Raw genomic sequence first — 21,074 nt, forward strand, 5'->3', positions numbered from 1 at the left:
TTATAGTAGATAAGTTTGATTCAAGATGTGATAACTTCTGAGAAATTACCTGTATTAATCTTTTTAGTTTGTTAAGTCAGCTGACTGGTATTTCGTCATATTTCCTAAGGGACTCTGAATGAGTTAAGGTCTTTTGTTACCAAACCAAATTTAGATCTGCTTGCCCATGAGCAGTAAAGCCAATCTACTGACATCAGACTGTGGTGAAGACAGAGCAGCATTTATTGCAGGGTGACATATAAGGAGTCTGGGAAAGCCAGGGCTCAAAAAGCCTAAAATCCCAAATGGGTTTCAGTAAAGCATTTTTATTTTACTTATTTATTTATATATAATTTTTTTTCATTATAGCCAGTTTACAGTGTTCTGTCAATTTTCTACTCTACAGCATGGTGACCCAGTTATACATACATGTATACATTCTTTTTTCACACATTATCATGCTCCATCATAAGTGGCTAGGTATAGTTCCCAGTGCTACACAGCAGGATCTTATTGCTAATCCATTCCAAAGGCAACAGTTTGCATTTATTAACCCCAAATTCCCAATCCATCCCTCTCCCTCCCCTTTCCCCTGGGCAACCACAAGTCTATTCTCCAAGTCCATGATTTTCTTTTCAAAAAGGTTCATTTGTGCCATATATTAGATTCCAGATATAAGTGCTATCATATGGTTTTTGTCTTCCTCTTTCAGACTTACTTCACTCAGTATGAGAGTCTCTAGTTCCATCCATGTTGCTGCAAATGGCATTATCTTGTTCTTTTGTATGCCTGAGTAGTCTTCCATTGTGTATATGTACCACATCTTCCTGATCCAGTCATCCATTGATGGACATTTAGGTTGTTTCCATGTCTTGGGTATTGTGAATAGAGCTGGAATTAACATGTGGATGCATGTGTCTTTTTCAAGGAAAGTTTTGTCTGGATATATGCCCAAGAGTGGGATTTCTGGGTCATATGGTAGTTCTATGTATAGATTTCTAAGGTACCTCCGTACTGTTCTCCATAGTGGTTGTACCAACTTATATTCCCACCAGGAGGGAATATAGGTTGGTACAGTGCAGGAGGGTTCCCTTTTCTCCATACCCCCTCCAGCATTTGTTATTTGTGGACTTATTAATTATGGCCATTCTGACTAATAAAGCATTTTTAAAGGCAAGGCAAGGGAGGAGAGTCCCAGGGTATGTGATCAGCTCGCGCACAGTCCTTCGATTGGTTGATGGTGAAGTAAAGTAAAAAAGCAGATGATAAGTTGTGGCAAATATTTCCTGGTTCTGCTGGATGTGATAACTTCTTCCATTTGGTGGGGTTTTAGCATATGTAAAACAACTCAGGGAGTGGATATAAGATACTATTATCTAGAAACTTCACAGAGGGGCTAAAGCAGAGAATAGGGAGGGGGCCTGTTCCAGGAAGGCCCCATAGCGTCCTGCTTGGTTACACTCTCATGTTATTTATTTATCTAATTTTATTAATTTTTTGTTTGTTTGTTTTTGATTCACGGGGTGGCTGTTTGGACTTGCCCACAGCATGCAGAAGTTCCCAGGCTAGGGATCGAACCCAAGCCATAGCAGTGACAATGCCAAATCCTTAACCACCAGGCCACCAGGGAACTCCTAATTTTTTTTTTTAAATTAAAGTACAGTTGATTTACAATGTTGCACCAATTTCTACTGTATGGCAAAGTGACCTAGTCATACATATGTAAACACTCTCTTTCTTATATTATCTTCCATCATGGTCTATCCCAAGAGCAATTTGGATATAGTTCCCTGTGCTGTACAGGAGGACCTCACTGGTTATCCATTTTAAATGTAAACTCTCGTGTTATTTAATCTTCAAGGATATCCAGCTCACAGTGATGGCAACATAGGATGTAAACTATTTTAAGCTGAAGGAATTCAAGGAATAATAGCCTATATGAGAAGAACTTTCTGACATCTCCTAAAGCAGGTATTAAGAACTTTATATGAACAGTGCCCTCCCTACATCAGAAGGAAGGAGCATCCTTATCTCTGAAGACTAAGAGGAAGTCAAAGGCACATGTCTTGCTAAGTTTCCCCCAGTTTACCACCTTCAGCTCACATCCTGTTGTCCTCTTACATTTTTCAAAGACTTTCCACTCTTCATCAAACCTAGTATAAAACTACTCAAGTTTTACTGCTTCTTCAGGTCCTCATTTCCTTGTGAAGTCTCCTCTGTACCATGAAAAATTTATATTAAATAAATATACATCAATATAAATAAATGTGTACGCTTTTTTCTTGTTAATCTGTTTTTGCCAGTCTAATTTATAGAGCTTTAGCCAGAGAACCTAGAAAGGTAGTAGAAAGAAAGAATTCATTCCTCCCCTAAAACAGTGAAAAAATCTTCCTGGAATTTGCATAGGGAAAAGTAGAAATAACTATTTCTAAATACTATAAGAAAATGGAGGTTAAAAAGTTTACATAAAGCCCCCTAATCCACTGGCCAGTTTAACAGTTGACATTAGTGTAATTAAAAATCAAAACTACTTCTGGATTTTGAATTTAGAAAACTGCTATGGCTTTTCACTACTCCAACTTGTAAAAGGCAAAGTAGATTTTTCTATACATTTAGGTTTTTGAACTAGCCTTATAAGGCATGTGTTATCCCCAAGTAGATGTTGTATTGCTTAATTATGAATTTTAATGAAAACAACATAACTTTCACCTGGAATTCAGTGAACAATGCCATTCTACAGTAAGTTGTATTTTAAATGAAAAGAATAGGAAAGGCATTTTCTAGGTTTAGAAATAAAGGTAAGGAACAACTAATTGTCTGACTGAAATTATCTCAGAGGGCTAGTAAGTGTAATAAGGAGAAATAATGAGTTTAGGAGCAAAAGCCATCTATTGTGTTGTAAATGATGAGTCCAAACTACAGATCTTCATTAAAAATAAGAAGCCTGTAAATTTAAAAAGGCTATAGAGTAGTACAGTACAGGTGAGTCATTTAATGGAGCATATCTAAAAATAAAATGCAAAATAAAGAAAGGGCAATGTATGACTGCATGCTTGGGCAGATGCAGACAGTGTTTACCATCCAATTTTAGCTTAAAGTATTTTATCTTGTTGACTAATTTCTTAACTTCTTTAAAAGTGTTTGTCTTAGGCAACTATCTTGCTAATGCAAATAGCTTTTTGGGGAAAATCAATATAGCAAATATAGGATGCACATAAAGGCAGCTAGTGTACTGAGAAGAATTAAGGAAATGAGGTTTTATTCCAGACAGTTGAAGCAACAAACAAGTCTTATGATATACTAAGCGGATGGGAATTTTATATCATCAGTTTTAAGACAATGTTGAAGGGCAGGCTTACAAGATGCATCACCTGAATGACTATATGTCTGAGTTCAGCAAACTCGGAACCAGAGATTGTAAATCTTCGGCTATTTTAAGAGTGAAATGACAGTCTTTTGATTTGAGTGTGAAATTGGCCCTTAAAATGAACTTGAAAATCTTAACAAAAGGCTGCTTCAGGTCCCTAATCTTAAACAAACAAACAAACAAACCCCAAAAAACCCTGCCCTGTAGAAGCATCAGACCCCAAGTAACCAAAGAGATTGTTACCAAAAAAGCCCCTTGCAGTCAAAGTCAAATCCCTGATTATGGATCAAGTGGTTCAGAGAAGGTAGCATAGAGGGAGAAGGAGCAAATGGAAGAAAAAGAATAAAGAATGTAAATGAAAAGAAGCAAAGGTCAGAAACAAAAACTAAATACAATTTAATGATGAGAATAAATCCTGTTGGTTAGATAGGAAACACCATTCCATAAAAAAACCACTGATGCATGCCTGGAAGAAAAAATCAGAAAGACTAAATTTCTCAAATTAAAAAAATAGTGGAGCATATTCTTTTGTTTACTGTAATTGATCACTCTTCAAATTTTATTTTTGACTCTAAACCTACTATAAACATTCTTTAAAATGAATCCTGCCTTATTTTATTAGTGGACACTGAAATTTCTAGCATTTCCTAAAAAAAACCCAAAAAACTGATAAATATAAAATCCAGGATACTATTTTACCTATACAAGTACAATATTGAATTCCACCTGTATTTATTTAAAAATTGGGCAAATTTTATGCTCTCAGGCTAACAAAGGAGTGTTAAAGAGCCTTGGAGAGCAGGGATTTTTTGAGATTGCAAATACTGTCCATGGAAGAAGGAACATAGTCACACTGGATCAGGATATTATCCCATCCAACTTCATATGGCTCCTTTGGCAACAGCACTGTACCTGTTTCAAATTTTTTCCATGATGCTGGCATCATGTCATTATGTGGACATGTATAGATATTGATCAGGCCCTTCTCTGATGCCACCTGCCCCTCCTCAGGTAATGAGGGTAAAGACTTTCTATTTTGTTCACTGTTGTAGTCCCAGTTGTGGTGTCTACACTTTGTAATCCATCACTTGTTTCATATAAAAATTATCTAATGAGGCTATCCTCTCTGAACTGCTTGATCTGTAATCAGGGTAGTCATCAAAATCATGTGCTCTAGGTTGGACTGCCAAGGATTGAATTCCAGCTTAACCACTTCCTAAGCAGTAGGACTTTGGATATGTTACTTAACTGCTGCATGTCATCTGTAAGATAATGATAATATAAACCTTAATATGCTATTGCCAGGATTAAATGAGATAAAACATTAACATACTTAGTGAGCGCCTAACATATGTTTAATTATTTTCATGATTGGCATTATGAGCAAGCAATAAATGTATTTCATCTTCCAGAATTCAGTAGGGAAATACTCCCCCTGACCCTGGATAAAAATTTGGGCAGGTTGATAATTTCTTTGGTCACTTACAGTTAGTAAAAGCTCTATATTCATTTAAGTCATAAAATGTAATTTTAATTTTCTACTCAGAAGTTTGGCTTCTTTGAACTTGTCTTTCAGCTTAATGTAAAATGAAATCTTTTATTATCATTCTTGCCTTGAATTCAATCTTAACTGCTATTAAAATTTTGTACCTTGATTTATTTTTGCAAATAGTAATTTAGTAATAAGTAAAAGATAAATTTTATCTCTCCATTTATTTTACACATTTCTAAATTACATTGTTTTTACTATGCCTTTTATATTTAACTTACAAGTTATATTTAATTACAAGTTATATTTAACTTGTAATTAGCCTTGTTTTTTGAGTCAAAAAGTAGTTTGGTAAAGTAGTTTTCCTTTAATAAGTAAATATAGCCCCTTAATATTTAGTGTTATAAAATGCTCAGTCTTAGTTATACCATCTTAAGTTTCCTTTTTTTGAATCTTTTTAAACTTTTCCTATTATTTCCTTTTCTATATGATCATCTTTCTGATAAGTAGAAGACATATAGTATGTTTCTTGTTCTACTACAGGTTATCTTTTGAATGTGAACATACTATTATTTTCCATTCGATTTAATCAATTGAAAGTACCTAGAGAGACCTCCTTTTGAAAGACTATAGACATTATTACATATATGGATAAAAAACTCACTCCCCCTTGACTGCAACCTCAGTTTTTAGTATTAATGGAACTTTTTCCTGTCCCTTATAATTATTTATTTTTATTTTTAATATTGTATAGTTTTACTTTTATAAGTGATAACATCATTTTATAATCATTTTTAGATGTATTTACTTATTTAAATTGCTTGACATCATGTCTTTTATAAAATGGCATTATCTTTCCTGAGTTTTTTATAGAGTCATCCCTGGGTTGGTTAGATTAAGTCATGAGGTAGAGTTTTTTTAAGAAAGAATCATGGGAGTTTATTTCTTAAATCATTCACATATTTAATATATGTCTTCATATTGTTTTTATATATGGATGGCAACTTGATCAGATATAGAATTTTGAATTATTTTCAAATATGTTCAGATACTGATTTTGGTTTCCTTACTGGATTATACCTATGTAGAATTTTGAGTCCAGGTTTATGTTTGAGGGATTAATGAGGATTTGTAAGATTTGATGTGCCCATCTTTGACCCTACAGAACTGACATTTTTATAGTAAGGAGTTCAGATAGTGGTTATCGTTATAATGACTAGAAAGAGGTACAGGGAGAATCTTTTAGGGCCTGGTAGAAGTTCTGTTTCTAGATTTGGGTGGTAGCTCTATGGATATATTATTTGTAAAAAATTTTATCGAGTGGTAAGCACACTTATGTGTATTTTTAATGTATATTATGTTTCACTAGAAAGTTTTATTTTTTCGTCTTTTCAGGGCCACACACGCGGCATATGGAGGTTCCCAGGCTAGGGGTCTAATCGGAGCTGTAGCTGCTGGCCTACACCACGGCCACAGCAACGCAGGATCCATCCGAGCCGAGTCTGTGACCTACACCACAGCTCACGGCAACGCTGGATCCTTAACCCACTGAATGAGGCCGGGGATCAAACCCGCAACCTCATGGTTCCTAGTCAGATTTGTTTCTGCTGCGCCACAACGGGAACTCCAATAGAAAGTTTTTAAAAGTGCAAATACCCAATTTTGCATATAATTAGAAAATTGATAGGGTGCAAAATCTTAGTGTGTTACAAAGACAAACGACCAAAAAAACTTGCTGCAGCTTTTCCCTGCAGTAGTTTTCCGTAAGAAAATTAGATTCCCATTAGAGGCAAGCAAAAAGGGATGGTAAAATATTGGCAAAGTAAAACAAAGTTCCTTGAAGTCCATTAAATGATTTTCAGTAGATCCACCTAAATTGTGTTTTAGATCTTTTGTACTGTACTTATTTTACATGTTGATGTTCATCTCAAGAATGCAACAAGGCTAAATGATTGTATTTGTAAAAGTGCTTTTTGATGTTTGTTAAAACAGGATGGAAAAGCCAAAGTAATAGCAGTATAGCGCTTTTATAGATCATAAAAGGAACAAATAAAGGCTTTTAAAAGTAGGTTTGAATGGTCCTAGTCAGAAAATGGAATTATTTAGTGTTTCAATAAAGCAGTGGGACCATTCTCTTTTTATGAACCGTTAATAACATGCCAGGCACCTACTTTTAATATCAATGAAGAGTGTGCATGGAATTTTCACACATAGAATGTATGTGGGGAACAATAAAATACACAACAACCTCCTTTTTTGCAGATCTCGTCTGACTATTTAGTGAAGTAATGGAATCGCGAATTGTGAGTTTTTATTTTTAAAGCACCTGCGTAGCTGAAAGATACCTTACAGCAGGTGGGTTGGTCCCTAGGGTGCACATCAACATAGCTCAGTATTCTCAATCACCGCCACCCTCTTCTCTTTTGGTTACTTTATATTCATGACCATTCTTCTTTCTTTCCTTATGTAAATATAAAAAAACCTATGCCATTTAATTCCTAATTCTGTTAGCTGGGTAGAGAAGGCAATTCATTAACACATCTCTCAATATTTCCAGTTGCAGAAATGCTATGCATTGCCAAGCAGAGGAAAAGGCTCTCAGGAAAGCTTCCTTCACATTGATAGAAACAGGTGTTCTCTTTTAGTTGTCAAGTCAGCTCCCTTCTGAGAATCTCAGATAAGTGGTCCAAATTACATCTAAGAGGAAAATTCGCCAAAGCATAATTACTTTTCATCAGGGTGCACCAAATAATGAAAAGAACAGACCACTGGACGTATATTGTAGTCTACTTAATCACCATCATTTTAAAAAGCTGATATAGAATTCCTTACTTCAAGACAAAATTGTATAGCTTTGGTGGTCAATTAGGCATATTTTCTAAACACTAAATTATATTTCTTCTAATTCACATTTGGCTAAGAAAAGCTGACTAGTCTTTGTAGCAATAGAATATAAGTGATAAGGTTTGCAGCTGCCGTTTTAAACAGTACTTTTTGTCTATTCTTCAATAGCTTCCTGTGTTTCTATTCATATTGAATGAATCCCTTTCTTTATCTTTCTTGGTAAGATAAATTTCGACGTGGTTGCTATCTATGCAGGATGCAGGCAGATTCCTTACATCACCTTGCCTGTTCATTTCCCTCCTCCCTCCCCCACCACCTGAGAGCTAAACTTGGCAGAGAGCAATCGATTATTCGTATGGGTGAAAATAGTAAAGCTTTGCCCAATTGTGAGTACTTATTTAGCATAGTGCATAAGAAATTCTGGTCCTCATCACAGAATTGTATCTAGCATTTGTCTGCTTTTTAAAGAGAAGTTCTAACACCGAATAACGTCAGTTGAGGCATGATGGACAATTTGAGACTAGCAAAACTAGTTTTGACTAAGAGCTCAACCATTGATCAGCTGTGGGGAAAGTTGCTTAAACTTAGCAGTTTGTACATCTATAAAATTAGGATAATAATATTTATATAAAGAAACAAATATAAAAAGCATTTTTTTTCTAGGATTGTACTTGATTAATAATAGTGAGTATAAAAGAAATCTTATATTTTGGGGAGGATGAGTAGACAGCTGGGGAAGTGATGGGAGGACATGCCCATCCCTTATCGGCACCTTTATTTTCCCACCAGCAGCTCTTCCTCTCTGATCCTCACTGTTTATCCTTTCCTGCACATATAATCAAGAACCTCCCACCCCCATACCCACTCTCTCTTTGCACCCCACATTGATGACTGTTTCTTCTGTGTCTCCAGCCAACTGGGTCGATGCAATTGAAATGCTATTCATATAATTTGTCTCTTAGGTTACTATGGAGAGGAGCTGTAGGCTCCCCAGTACATTTTATATCTAAGGCAAGGATTGGCAAAGGATTGGACAGCATATATTTTGGGCTGTGCAGGCCATATGGTTTCTGTTGCAGCTATTCGACTCTTTTGTTGTAGTGTGAAAGTAGATACAAACAATGTGTAAACAAATGAGAATAGCAGTGTTCCATGAAAACTTTACTTATAAAAACAGATGGTTGGCTGGATTTAGCCCATGGGCCATATTTTTCTAGGTCTCTAAGACATAGAGATGAATCACCATACTAGAGTTTAAAGGGATATGGCAGTCATGTAGTCCAGCTTTGCCCGGAGTGTGATCCATGCTGTCCCCCTGCAACTAAATGTTAACTGGTCAAATGTATCTTTGAAACACATCATATATGCCCCCTTCTTAGAGGCTCAGCAATGCATTAGCAATACCTCGCCCTTGACTTTTTTCGAGGGTGTAATATTAGTAATAGGAATGACAACTAATGCTTTTATATAGTGCTCACTATATGCCCAGAACTATTCTAAATGCTTATATATATTATTTCATTTAATCTCAATAACCTGTGAAGTACATACTATTGTTAATTCCATTTTATAGTTGATGAAACTGAAGCACTGAAAGGTTAATTAATCTGCCCAAGGCAGCGTAATTAGAGGTGCCGTGATTCAATTTTAGGCAGCCTGACTTCAGGGTCTGTGCCCTCAGCTACCCTTCCACCTCTGTGTGTGAGCTAGACACCTCTGGGAAACAGTGTGAACTGAGAAAGTGCTTCTTTTACCCGTTCTCTCAGTTAACACATTGGAAAATCGAGGTCTAGAGAGATTCAGGTGACTTTGCAAAGGTCACAAGTGTAATTAATAACAGACCAGTCTACAAATCAATTAAATCACTACCTGGAACTTGAAGAAATGATCTCAAATTAATCCTTTATAAAGACAGAAAATCCTTTAAAATAAGTAATCATCTCTAATTTTTTTTTTTAAACTCAGGTTTTTTATAACCAGCTTCACTCCAATGGGGGTAAATAAAGTTTGATTTTTAAAAAGTAGAATTATTTTCACTTTAAAATCTGATCAGCAGTCTCCTCTGAAGAGAAAAATGACAAACATTTATCCCTAACTTGGACCTCTTTCCCAGTCTCCAGGTCATTGATTCTCAAGCCTCAATGTACAGTAGAATCACTTGGAGTGCTTGGAAAAAAAAAAAAAAAAGATGCTGAGTCCCACCCTATTGCTTAGGAAATTCTGTTTAAATTGAGGATTTGGCATAAGTATGTCTAAAGTTTCCCCCCAGGACATTCTAGTATGGGGCTAGGTTGTGAATCACATTGCTTATTGTCTGCTAAATTTGTCCACTTACATTAACAGCTAATATTTAAAATACTACATGGCATGAAATGAAACTTATGGCTATGGTCCATGGGTTATAATTAATAAAAATGTGAACACATTCCAAGCATGAGTGGAACTTTATTATTGCAGATAAATTGTACTGGTGGCTATAATATTCAATCAGTTTTATGAGAGTGGGACTTTGGGATTGACATGCATAGCTGCAGAATCAGACTGACTAAAAAACTCAGGAATTCTGATAGGTTGCCAGAAGACTATATGTCTTGATTTTTAAATAATTGAAGTAGCATTGATTTACAACAGTGTATTAGTTTCAGGTGTAGAGCATGGTGATTCAGTTATTTTTTTCTGACTATCTTCCATTATAGGTTATTATGAGATATTGAATATAATTCCCTGTGCTAAACAATAAATTCTTGTGGCTTATCTACTTTATGTGTAGTATTTGTATCTGTTAATCCCATAATTCTAACTCCTACCCCCCACCCCCTAGGCTTTACTTTTGATGCAGCTCTTTAATGCCTGGGACTTAAGGTGGAATAAAAACGTATTTTGATGGATTAGGTTTTGCCACCATTCTTCACCTACCTACAAATATTAAAATAATTTATAATAGATGAATTTAGGGAGAATAAATTATGTATAGTAAAATAATTTAGGATAGAAATAGACCATCTATGACAGGAAATGGCATAGAAATTATCAGGAACTTGGGATGGTCTAACTACTACTATTGAACACTAAGTTTGTCTTCAATTTTTCTGGCAGTTAAGATAAAAAAAAGGAGACATGTTGGGTGACATAGTTTTATATTCTGGCTAAAAACAGCTTTCACATTTGTCTTCAGAAAAAGTGTTATTTTTAAACTAATTTCAACCAGTAATTTAACACATATATTCTTGGGACAACACAGTTAAAAATATCTTGCAAAGTTAGAGAAATGATGTTCAATGGGTGATAGTTGTATGAACCATCACACAATTGAATGAACCCAATGTTTTGAGTAAGTAAAGATATATCTATAGTTGTTCATTCATTCATTTGTTTATTCATTCAATCATCTACTTGCTTTTAAGTACTAGTGTTATGATGGATACAATGTTCAGTTCTGGAAATATGATGATCAATAAGATGTCATTCTTGTTCTCAAAGGGTTCACAGTCCAGTGGGGGAAATGCTAAGAAAAATCAAAATTTTAGAGAGAGTTCAGAGCCTGAACTAAAGGTGTGTATATGTTATGGGAATGCAAAGAAGGAGGACCTATTTGAGATTATGGGGGATCAGAGAAGGTTGAATAGGTTTGCTCAGATAGATGAGTAGTGAAAATGCATTCCAAGAGGAAGAACAGCAGAATAGGCATCTGGGGAGGGAGAGTGCATGGTGCTTCGGGAGAATTCCAAGTATCTCCACTCAATTGGAGATGCGGGATGAGACACTTATGTAGGGGTTAGGTTCCAAAGGGTTGGGACAAAAACTTGAGACTTCATATGAAAATGATAGGTAGTCATGTTAGTGTTTTAGGTGGTAGAGTCACATAATCACATTTGTGTTTCAGAAAGATCCCTTTAGCTACAGTGTGGAAAGGAGACAGACTTTGGAGGTCACTTAGGAGGCTATTGGTGTAATTGACTTCTTAAGTGTTGCATATCTGAAGGAAAGCAGTGGTAATAGAGAATTGGGGACAGATTCTGCAGCTGTTCAAAAGCTTGACTTCTGTGACTGGGTTAATGACTGTAGGGAGGGGGAAAAAGGAAGAATGAAGAGAAGTTTCATGGTGTAGGTGACTAGGAACCTTGTGGCACAATTCATGCAGCTCTAGAACAACTGGGGAGAGTTAAGTTTGTGGGTGGGAAGCAAAGAGTAGAAGATGGTGAAGATGAGTTTAGGTGATAGTTATGGGACAATGAGTGGAGAATTCCAACAGAGTGTTGAGGTTTGAGCTTGAGGCAGTAGATTTGGAATTTGTCAGCATGTAGATGGCAGTTATAGATGGCAATGTATATTAGTGAGATAATTTAAGATTATAAAAATCTAAGGGAGAAAAAGACAGTCTTTTCAGCAAGTATTTCTGGGCAGCTGCATGCAAATCAATGAAACGAGAACACACCCTCACACCATGCATGAAAATACACCCAAAATGGCTTAAAGACTTAAATAAAGACAAGACACCATCAAACTCCTGGAAGAGAACATAGGCAAAACATTCTCTGACATCAACCTTATGAATATTTTCTCAGGTTAATCTCCCAAAACAACAGAAATAAGAGCAAAAATAAACCAATGGGACCTAATCAAGCTGACAAGCTTTTGCATAGCAAAGGAAACCAAAAAGAAAACAAAAAGACAACTTACAGAATGGGAGAAAATAGGTTCGAATAATGCAATTGACAAGGACTTGATCTCTAGAATATACAAGCAATTTATACAACTCAACAGCAAAAAAGCTAACAACCCAATTGAAAAATGGGCAAAAGACCTGAATAGACATTTTTCCAAAGAAGATGTACAGATGGCCAACAAGCACATGAGAAAATGCTCAACATCCCTGATTATTAGAGAAATGAAAATCAAAACTGCCATGAGATACCACCTCACACCAGTCAGAATGGCCATCACTAATAAGTCCACAAATAATGAATGCTGGAGGGGTGTGGAGAAAAGGGAACCCTCTTGCACTGTTGGTGGGAATGTAAGCTGGTACAACCACTATGGAGAACAGTATGGAGATACCTTAGAAATCTATACATAGAACTACCATATGACCCAGAAATCCCATTCTTGGGCATATATCCAGACAAAACTTTCCTTGAAAAAGACACATGCACCCACATGTTCATTGTAGCACTATTCACAATACCCAAGACATGGAAACAACCTAAATGTCCATCAATGGATGATTGGATTAGGAAGATGTGGTACATATACACAATGGAATACTACTCAGGCATACAAAAGAACAAGATAATGCCATTTGCAGCAACATGGATGGAACTAGAGACTCTCATACTGAGTGAAGTAAGTCTGAAAGAGGAAGACAAAAACCATATGATAGCACTTATATCTAGAATCTAATATATGGCACAAATGAACCTTTCCACAGAAAAGAAAATCATGGACTTGGAGAATAGACTTGTGATTGCCAAAGGGGAGGGAGAGGGAGCTTGGGGTTAATAAGTGCAAACTATTGCCTTTGGAATGGATAAGCAATGAGATCCTGCTGTGTAGCACTGGGAACTATGTCTAGTCACAATGGAGTATGATAACGTGTGAAAATAGAATGTATACATGTATGTGTAACTGGGTCACCATGCTGTACAGTAGGAAAAAAAATTGTATTGGGGAAATAACAATTAAAAAAAATTAAACCTGACAAATAAAAATCTAAGGAAGATCAGTGTTTGGAACTCTGAGAAACACTCACACTTAAAATTCTTGTAGATGACAGAGTTTATGAAGGAAACAGAGGTATAGCAGGAATGAACTAGGAATGTATGGGGTAATGGAAGTGGTCAATAGCACACATGTAATTTGGGATAATATAGTAGGGATGTAATTTGGTAAAGATGATAGATGTAATTGGGATGTAATTCAGAACAGAGATGGAAAATATACCTTAGATTGTCTCTGGGAATTAGCCATTGTGTCAAATGGGACTTGATAGGCATTGAGTCTCTAGGTGCTGAACTGAATTTTCTTAATAGGAGCCTATAGGTGATTTATATCATTTGAAAGATAGATGATTTAAATATCCAGATATGTTTCAAATGTTTGAAATCTAAACATTTCTCTACACACATAAGCCCAGTTGTGAATGCAAATTGTTTCCTGAAAAATCTTGAAAATATCTAAGCTCTTAAATAGCACAAGGTGTAGATGACAAGGTCCTTGGCTGTGAAAAATGGAAGAAGCAATTTTATTTTAAAAAATGTAAGACCAATTTTTACCAATTAAGCACTTCAATGAATAGAAGCTAAAAATGCTCAGTGGAACAGATAATCTTAAATAAAACTGTATTTTGTCGGTCTGGCCAGAATGAATTAACGGCATATAAGAGTACCATATAACTGGATGCACTCTTGCGATGATTAGGGTTATTTGAAATTCATCAATTTAAATGTGACAGTTTCAGTTTGAGTATTTTTGGTGTTTAATTCTCCTTGTGAATTGTATTAGACCACATATCTGCCTGTTTTTTAAAAACCTAGGATTAGAAATAATGGAAGTAGATCAGATATCATTGATATGTGGCATCTTTTTTCCTTATCAGTGGATTCTCTGGATCTCTGGGTCACTTAAAGAAAACAGAGGACTTTTTGATTTGCACATCCTTAGGAGGCTTTATTGACCATCATGACATTACTTGGGCATCATGAAATATATGTTCCCTGAGTCCAGGCTGAATGAAAGAAGCAAAACTTCCCAGGGATTGTAAAGATCCCAATATTATAATATTTTTAGCTAGGAATTTCTCTTCTCTCTCAGCCCTTCAAACTACTTACATTTCATAGGGGAGAGGAAGTGTTTATTGTTTGTCTTTCTGGAACCATATCTAGTTTCTGACACCCCTGCCTGCAACACTGCTAATTGCATCTACATTCTCAACCGTTTAAATTGCTTGATGTTCCATAAATTTTGTCTTGTGTATATCTTCTCCAGTTTTCAGCATAAAAATATCAAGCTTCATTTTAAAAATATAACACAAAAGGGGACTTTAGGTCCCTGTTAAGAGGCTAATGAACACTATAAAAGAGAAAAGAGGAATTTTTTAAAACCAAGGAAGGTCTTCATGTAAATACAACCATTTGGTTTCCTACAGATTCTTCACCGAGAAATCAATAAAGAGGTCTAAAGAGATTTACATTTTTTTTATAACTAATAGAATTTTTTAAAACAGCAAGCCTCTGCACCGTTATTAGGCCTCTAGTATTAGCAGCAACAATAGTGATAAAATGCTTATCTTTTTGTTTCTACTGGTGAGAGGACCTTATTTCATTTACTTCTCAGTGCCCCTGAGCATAATGAATTGTATTGCTCTATTGTGATGTATAATAATATAATAATATTATTTAGGTTAAATATCATTATTAGAGTACTCCTTGCTACTCAAAGTGTGTTCTAAGGGGCAGCAGCATTGATCTCACTAGGGAGCTTTGGAAAATGCAGAATCTCAGGCTCTAACCTAGATTTACTGAATCACTATCTGCATCTTAGCATGACACCCAGATGATTCCATCGCTTATAAATATTTAAGAAACACTGGTCTTGATGAATAATGGCCATACAGATATCCCAAATGATTTATTTTTTTGGTCAAGAAAATGATAAAGAAAACACTAACTGTGGCTCAAAATAATTAATAGGATCCCTTTTCATAACAGATATTCCTTGTATCTCAATAAATTAAATGATTAGTTGGCAATAATGAGGAGTTAATGTAAGAAAGAAAAAAATCATGATTATTTTCATTTTCCAACCATCTTATTTTCTAAATTCTTTTTTGTTCTAGAACTAAAATAGAGACCCATAGTTGGAAAGAATAAATTTTGAAAATATCATTTTAGTGAATTGATTAAATAAATCAATCAGTGTCATTGTGTACCACTTTGGTTACAATGGTATTTCCTTGATGTGAGTTAAATCTAATCAATGGGCAACATTTCCTGTGTACAGAATTTTTACATCAATAAAACCTGACCTTGTTAACATTCCATAATAGAAATTTAAAAAAGTAGACAAGTACATATGACAGTATTAGTATATTTATATGCATATAAAAAGATCTGAAATTTAAAAAAAAAGAAATAAAGATTTGAATTTGATGTTCCTAAGACTTTAGGTGTATGGATACCATTAGCATGAGGTCTAGTAAATGAAATATTGGTTAATCTGAAACTTGTAAAACTATACTATAAAGAAACTTTGAGAGATAGGCTTCATTGAAGGAACACTTGGTTAAGAAATTTTAGATTATAATATCATGTTAGTAAACTTGGAGCTGTTTTGGAGTCTTCCCTTTTCCTCAGTCCTTTCATCCAGCTAATATGCAAGTTCTGTTGGTTCCCCCGCCAAAGTATACCTTGAGTTAACTCACTTGTCTACCTGTACCACTAACTGTATTCCAAGCCATCAGTGTCCAAAAGGTCTTCCCTCTTCCTCATAGCAGCCGGAGTCACCTTTTAAAAACCCTTCATTGCCATTCCATTGCTTTTATATTCTTAAATAGAAAGTATTTTTGAATTCCTTAGCACATCAGTAAGACTTGACATGGTCTTCTCAATCTGTCATGGCATACTTTTTCCTTGTTTCCCTCAGGCCATGTCTCTAGGTTTCTCTTGTTCCTAAAGTGTACCTCTCTTTCTCACCACAAAAGCATTTTATGTTGTGCTCCTTTTTCAACATGATGTCTCAGTTTAAATGTCACATTTTCAGGAAGTATCTTCTTCATTGTCTTATCTGAATTCTAAATTCTCCGTGGTTCTCTATTTTAACTCCTTGTTTAAATCCTCAAAAACACATTACACATTAATTTTACACATTTCGTATATTTATTTGCTTATTGCCTGTCTTCCTTAAAGAATGCAGGCTCAAATAAGGGCATACTTTGACTGTCTTGCTCAGCATCGATTGTTGAGTACCTGGCGAAAAAGAGGCATCGTTATATTTGTGTTGAATAGACGGAATGATTTTAAAATAAATGCCAAAAAAATCACCTGTTTAATTTTGTATTGCTTCCTTGATCTTCTGTGGTTCCTAATTCATTATGCAAGTGATTAATTTTGAACAAATCCTTTCAAGTTCATTATGTGAAAAAATGATTAAACATGACATTTTACTCTTTCAAGGAATGCTCAGTATTGGAAACAAAATTAATATGCCAAGAGGATGTTTTAATAGAACATTCGTTGAAATTGTACCAGGGTAACCAGTTGTGGCTGCTACCCTAGTTATTTGTCTTAGTTTGTGGTACCTTGTGATTGACAGAAAGTGAAGTATGCTAGTTGCCCTAACTACTGTTATGATCTGTCAATATGGCAGATAAACCAAACTTTGGTGCACCACATGTACAAAAATAAGAAGGCTAAACTTTCTGGGACTGAGAGTCTTAAGAAATTATGAGTCTGAGAGACTGTGCTCTTAGGCATATCAAGTGATTCTCCATTGAGGTTCATTCTCTAAAAATCAAACCCAGAGGCCCAAGGCTCTACTGAATTGATCAAAACTAGATACCGCAGGACTTTAGAACTGGTTGTTAGATCAGGAAAAAAGACAGTCCAGCCAGGGGCCTGATGATCTCTTGCACCACGTTGCAGGTGCCTGGGTGAGGGACTGAAAGACGTGAGCAAAGGAAGGAGGGGGTAGTAATGTGTATAAAAGAATAATTTGGTACCACAACCAAATGTTCATTGTATTTGTAGGAGTGCAAACATCAAGATGAAAGGTGAGAAATAGCTATGAAAATGCTTAACTTAAATTCACTTAATATGTGGATATTGAAAGAGTCTGTAGGTATAAACTGTATGTATTTTAGGCCTGAATTTTCGACCTTGTATTTGTTTCCTGGCACTGCCATAACAAAGTGCTACAAACTAGGTGGTTCAAACAGTGGAGATTTATTATCTGTCTTGGAGGCTGAAAGTATGAGGTCAATGTGTCTGTAGGACTGATTCGTTCTGAGGGCTGTCAGAGAAGGGTCTGCTCTAGGCCTCTTGCCTTGCCTTGAAGCTTGACATCTTATTCCTTTGTCTTCACATTATCTTCTCCCTGTTCACACCTGTGTCTAAATTTCCCCTCTACAAGGACACCATTTGCACTGAATTAGAGTCTACACTTGTGCCTTCATTGTAACTTGACTACCCCTGAAGAGACCCTATTTCCAAATAAAGTCACATTCTAAGGTGATGGGGGTTAGAACCTCAACATGAGAATTTTGGGGAAATGCAATTCAACTCAGACCTTCGTAATTAATTTAGTTACATGACATGTATAATATAGAAAATAAAAGAACATATGTCAAAAATATTTGCTTCATGTAGCTATAAGCTACATAGCATACACTTTAAAAAAAATCTAGGAAACTAACCTCGATTATAGAAATTCACATGTGCTCTATGTTCTATATACACTATAGTCTATAACCCATAAGCAAATTATAATAAAATATTTTTTATTAAAGAACTTAATTAGCATCACTCTCAAAATTGGAATTCATCTTTGACCAGTTATTCAGCCTTCACTGGAGTCTCTTATAAGCACCCTTTTGGGGTAGAAGTTTGGCATTAATAACTTAACATGACACCATTGAATAAATTTTCAGCAGAAGGAGCTATATGTGCTAATGAAGCTTGGAACTTACTGGAGGTTGGTTTTAATGTTTCTCTTGCTTTCTCACTAATGAGATCTAAATTACAGGACTGATAGACTTTTTTCTTCACCCATTATTTAAAAGCTAGATCATATTTTAATTTCACATCGAATTGCCCATAAAATATTAAATAAGGTAAATGCAGCACAATTATCCACCTTAGGAAATGTCCTAATCTTTTTTTGCTCTGGAATTCATTGCTGGATTTTGTGAAGAATCTCAGCAAAATCTGCTTTCTCTGTCTTTGAAATAGTGCTGTGTTTGTACGGCTAAGAAGATACTGTAGGTCAAGAGTTGTGGTCTCTGTGTGATAAGAAATAAACAAAAACCTGTGTTCATACATTGATCCCACCATTCCTATGGTTTTCCTATTTTTTTTTCCCTGTGAACCAAAAAAACAGTGCTCATTTTCACCTTTAGGAAAGGTTATTCTGCTATTCCTCATGGCCATTAAGGATGGAACCTGCTATGTGGAGTCTTTACAACTGTCTTGTTTCTTGATATCTCTTGTCTTTTCCACGTCCCCCCCCCCCCCAGCTCTTGTCAATACCCTGTGGTGTTTCTCATGAAATGCTTGGGTGCTCATTCTGTCTGATGTACTCATTATTACTAGCAAGGCCTATTTTGACTGACAGCTGAGATGGAGCGAGTGAGTCTGATTAATATGCTTCAGTGGCTGTTGTACCACAGGCCCCAGTCTGACAAGTGAAGCAAACAGGGTAGTACTGTGATGTGATTACCTGGAACCACAACTCTAGATTCACTCAAATGAATGAAATCGATTTTGATTTGCAATCCAAGAAAAGAAGTTTCCAGAATGTCAGCTATCCTTTTCTTTCCCCTTGTTTTTAACCAAGTTGTGATATTACTAAGATGGTTTTTGTTTAAATTCAACCTTGTTGAATCCCAGTGGCAATAGTCAAAACCCAAGTGAATAAATTTTGTTCTACAATAGTACATTCTTTCTTTCTTTCTTTTTCTTTTTTTTTTTTTTGTCTTTTTGTCTTTTTGTCTTTTTGCCTTTTCTAGGGCTGTACCCGCGGCATATGGAGATTCCCAGGCTAGGGGTCTAATCTGAGCTGTAGCTGCTGGCCTGCGCCAGAGCCACAGCAACTCAGGATCAAAGCCGCGTCTGCGACCTACACCACAGCTCATGGCAATGCCAGATCCTTAACCCACTGATCGAGGCCAGGGATTGAAACCATAACCTCATGGTTCCTGGTCGGATTCATTAGCCACTGTGCCAGGGAGGGAACTCCAACAATAGTACATTCTTAATGGATGTAACTATATTAAATATTTGTCATGACTCAGAAGTAGGTTTCCTTTTGACATTTTAAAAGATAATATATGCATTAAATACATGGACATATGTTCTCATCGCTTGTTTCTCTTAGCAGTTTCCCCTTCCTCACTCTCTGTCTAGGAATCATTTGCAGTCTTAAAGCTATTTTCGTAGGAAGTAAGGACTTAACTTTATTTGTTCATGTGAGTCCATGTCCCCTTAATCTCCATTTTTTCACTGCTACTAAAAGGTATTATTATGAACGTTTACACTGCATAACCAAGGTGCTGGGTTGGGTATGTGCACTTTCCACCTAGAATGAGATTAATAAACTTTCCTCTTGGCTTTGCATCAAGGAAGTACTTCTGGGTTGGTTTACACCTGCAAAAGCGGGGGAAAAGTCATTTGAATTGGCAGATGCTTCAGGAGAAGCCAAGGGCTGGAACATGACGGCAGGTATCGGGTGGGAGGGTCAGATGATATCCCTGCTGAAATGCTATTGCCCTATGTTTATACCAAACTAATCTTGCGCTTCTCCATGTATTGGCTTTGTTTGACCCTCTTCTAATTCATTTCCATTGAAGTTTTAATGAAGTTCAACTTATTCTGTCAATTGTTCCAGTTTCAGTGGAATCTTTTATTTCTGATTCATTATAACAAGAAATCATTCTCTAAGGAAAAAAAAAGTGTTGAGATTTATATGCTCGACTTGACTTCTCTTACATGTTTATTGGGATCTGCTGGCTAATGGTTCTGGAATTTAGCTACCTATGTATGTGATCTGGTTAATTTCTAAAAAAAAATCAAATAAAATCAATTCACAGAATCTTAAACCTCACTTTAGAGCCACTTTATGAATATCTCTGGGGTAGTTCCTGGTAATAGAAGTTTTTATGAAAGCATCTCACGTGACTTGAATGCAAAGTCAGATCTGGCAACACCTCTGTTAGGTTTGACTGAGTGTCAATACCCATTTAGTACAGTGCTTTCTCTTTGACCTTTCCAAATAATCTGGAGTGGAGCTGCCAGATGTCTCTGATTAATTCATGATCAAGAGTTTGTTATTCATAAAATAATTCTCTGGAAGTTTTACAGTGTAATTTACAATGTAACTGTAAAGCTATGCTTTTTATTTCTGTTATTGTATCTTTGAAGTTTGGTACATCTTACATTAAAACTACTTTTACAGAAGATTTTTATTCTGTAAACCCCCTATTTCAACAAACTTCTTTTCACCTTAAAAAAAATTTGGATTTTAAAAATTGTTTAAAGTATCATTGACACCAAAAGAAGATTAAAACTAAGATGAGTAAAAATTGACTTTTAATGGTGTCAAATCAATCTTTTTTGAATGGATAAGTAAAAGTTTAATTACTGTTTAGAAAGGACACCATGTATTTTATTACTATATTGTATCATT

The 21,074-nt window shown here is 35.6% G+C and overlaps 1 protein-coding gene across 2 annotated transcripts in view; it reads left to right on the forward strand.

The window, feature by feature from the left end:
* EPM2A (EPM2A, laforin glucan phosphatase) overlaps window positions 1-21,074 on the forward strand; it is an 86,988-nt gene that overhangs the window by 49,574 nt on the left and 16,340 nt on the right. Inside the window, exon 3 of one of the 2 annotated variants that reach the window (XR_002338321.1) lies at window positions 7,098-7,190. The exons of the other annotated variant lie outside the window; for it this stretch is intronic. The gene's annotated coding sequence lies outside the window, so the exon portion shown is untranslated. The remainder of the gene's footprint in view (window positions 1-7,097; window positions 7,191-21,074) is intronic. 2 annotated transcript variants of the gene reach the window in all.

Source organism: Sus scrofa, chromosome 1, assembly GCF_000003025.6.
Source record: "Sus scrofa isolate TJ Tabasco breed Duroc chromosome 1, Sscrofa11.1, whole genome shotgun sequence".
Classification (NCBI taxonomy): Eukaryota; Metazoa; Chordata; class Mammalia; order Artiodactyla; family Suidae; genus Sus; species Sus scrofa.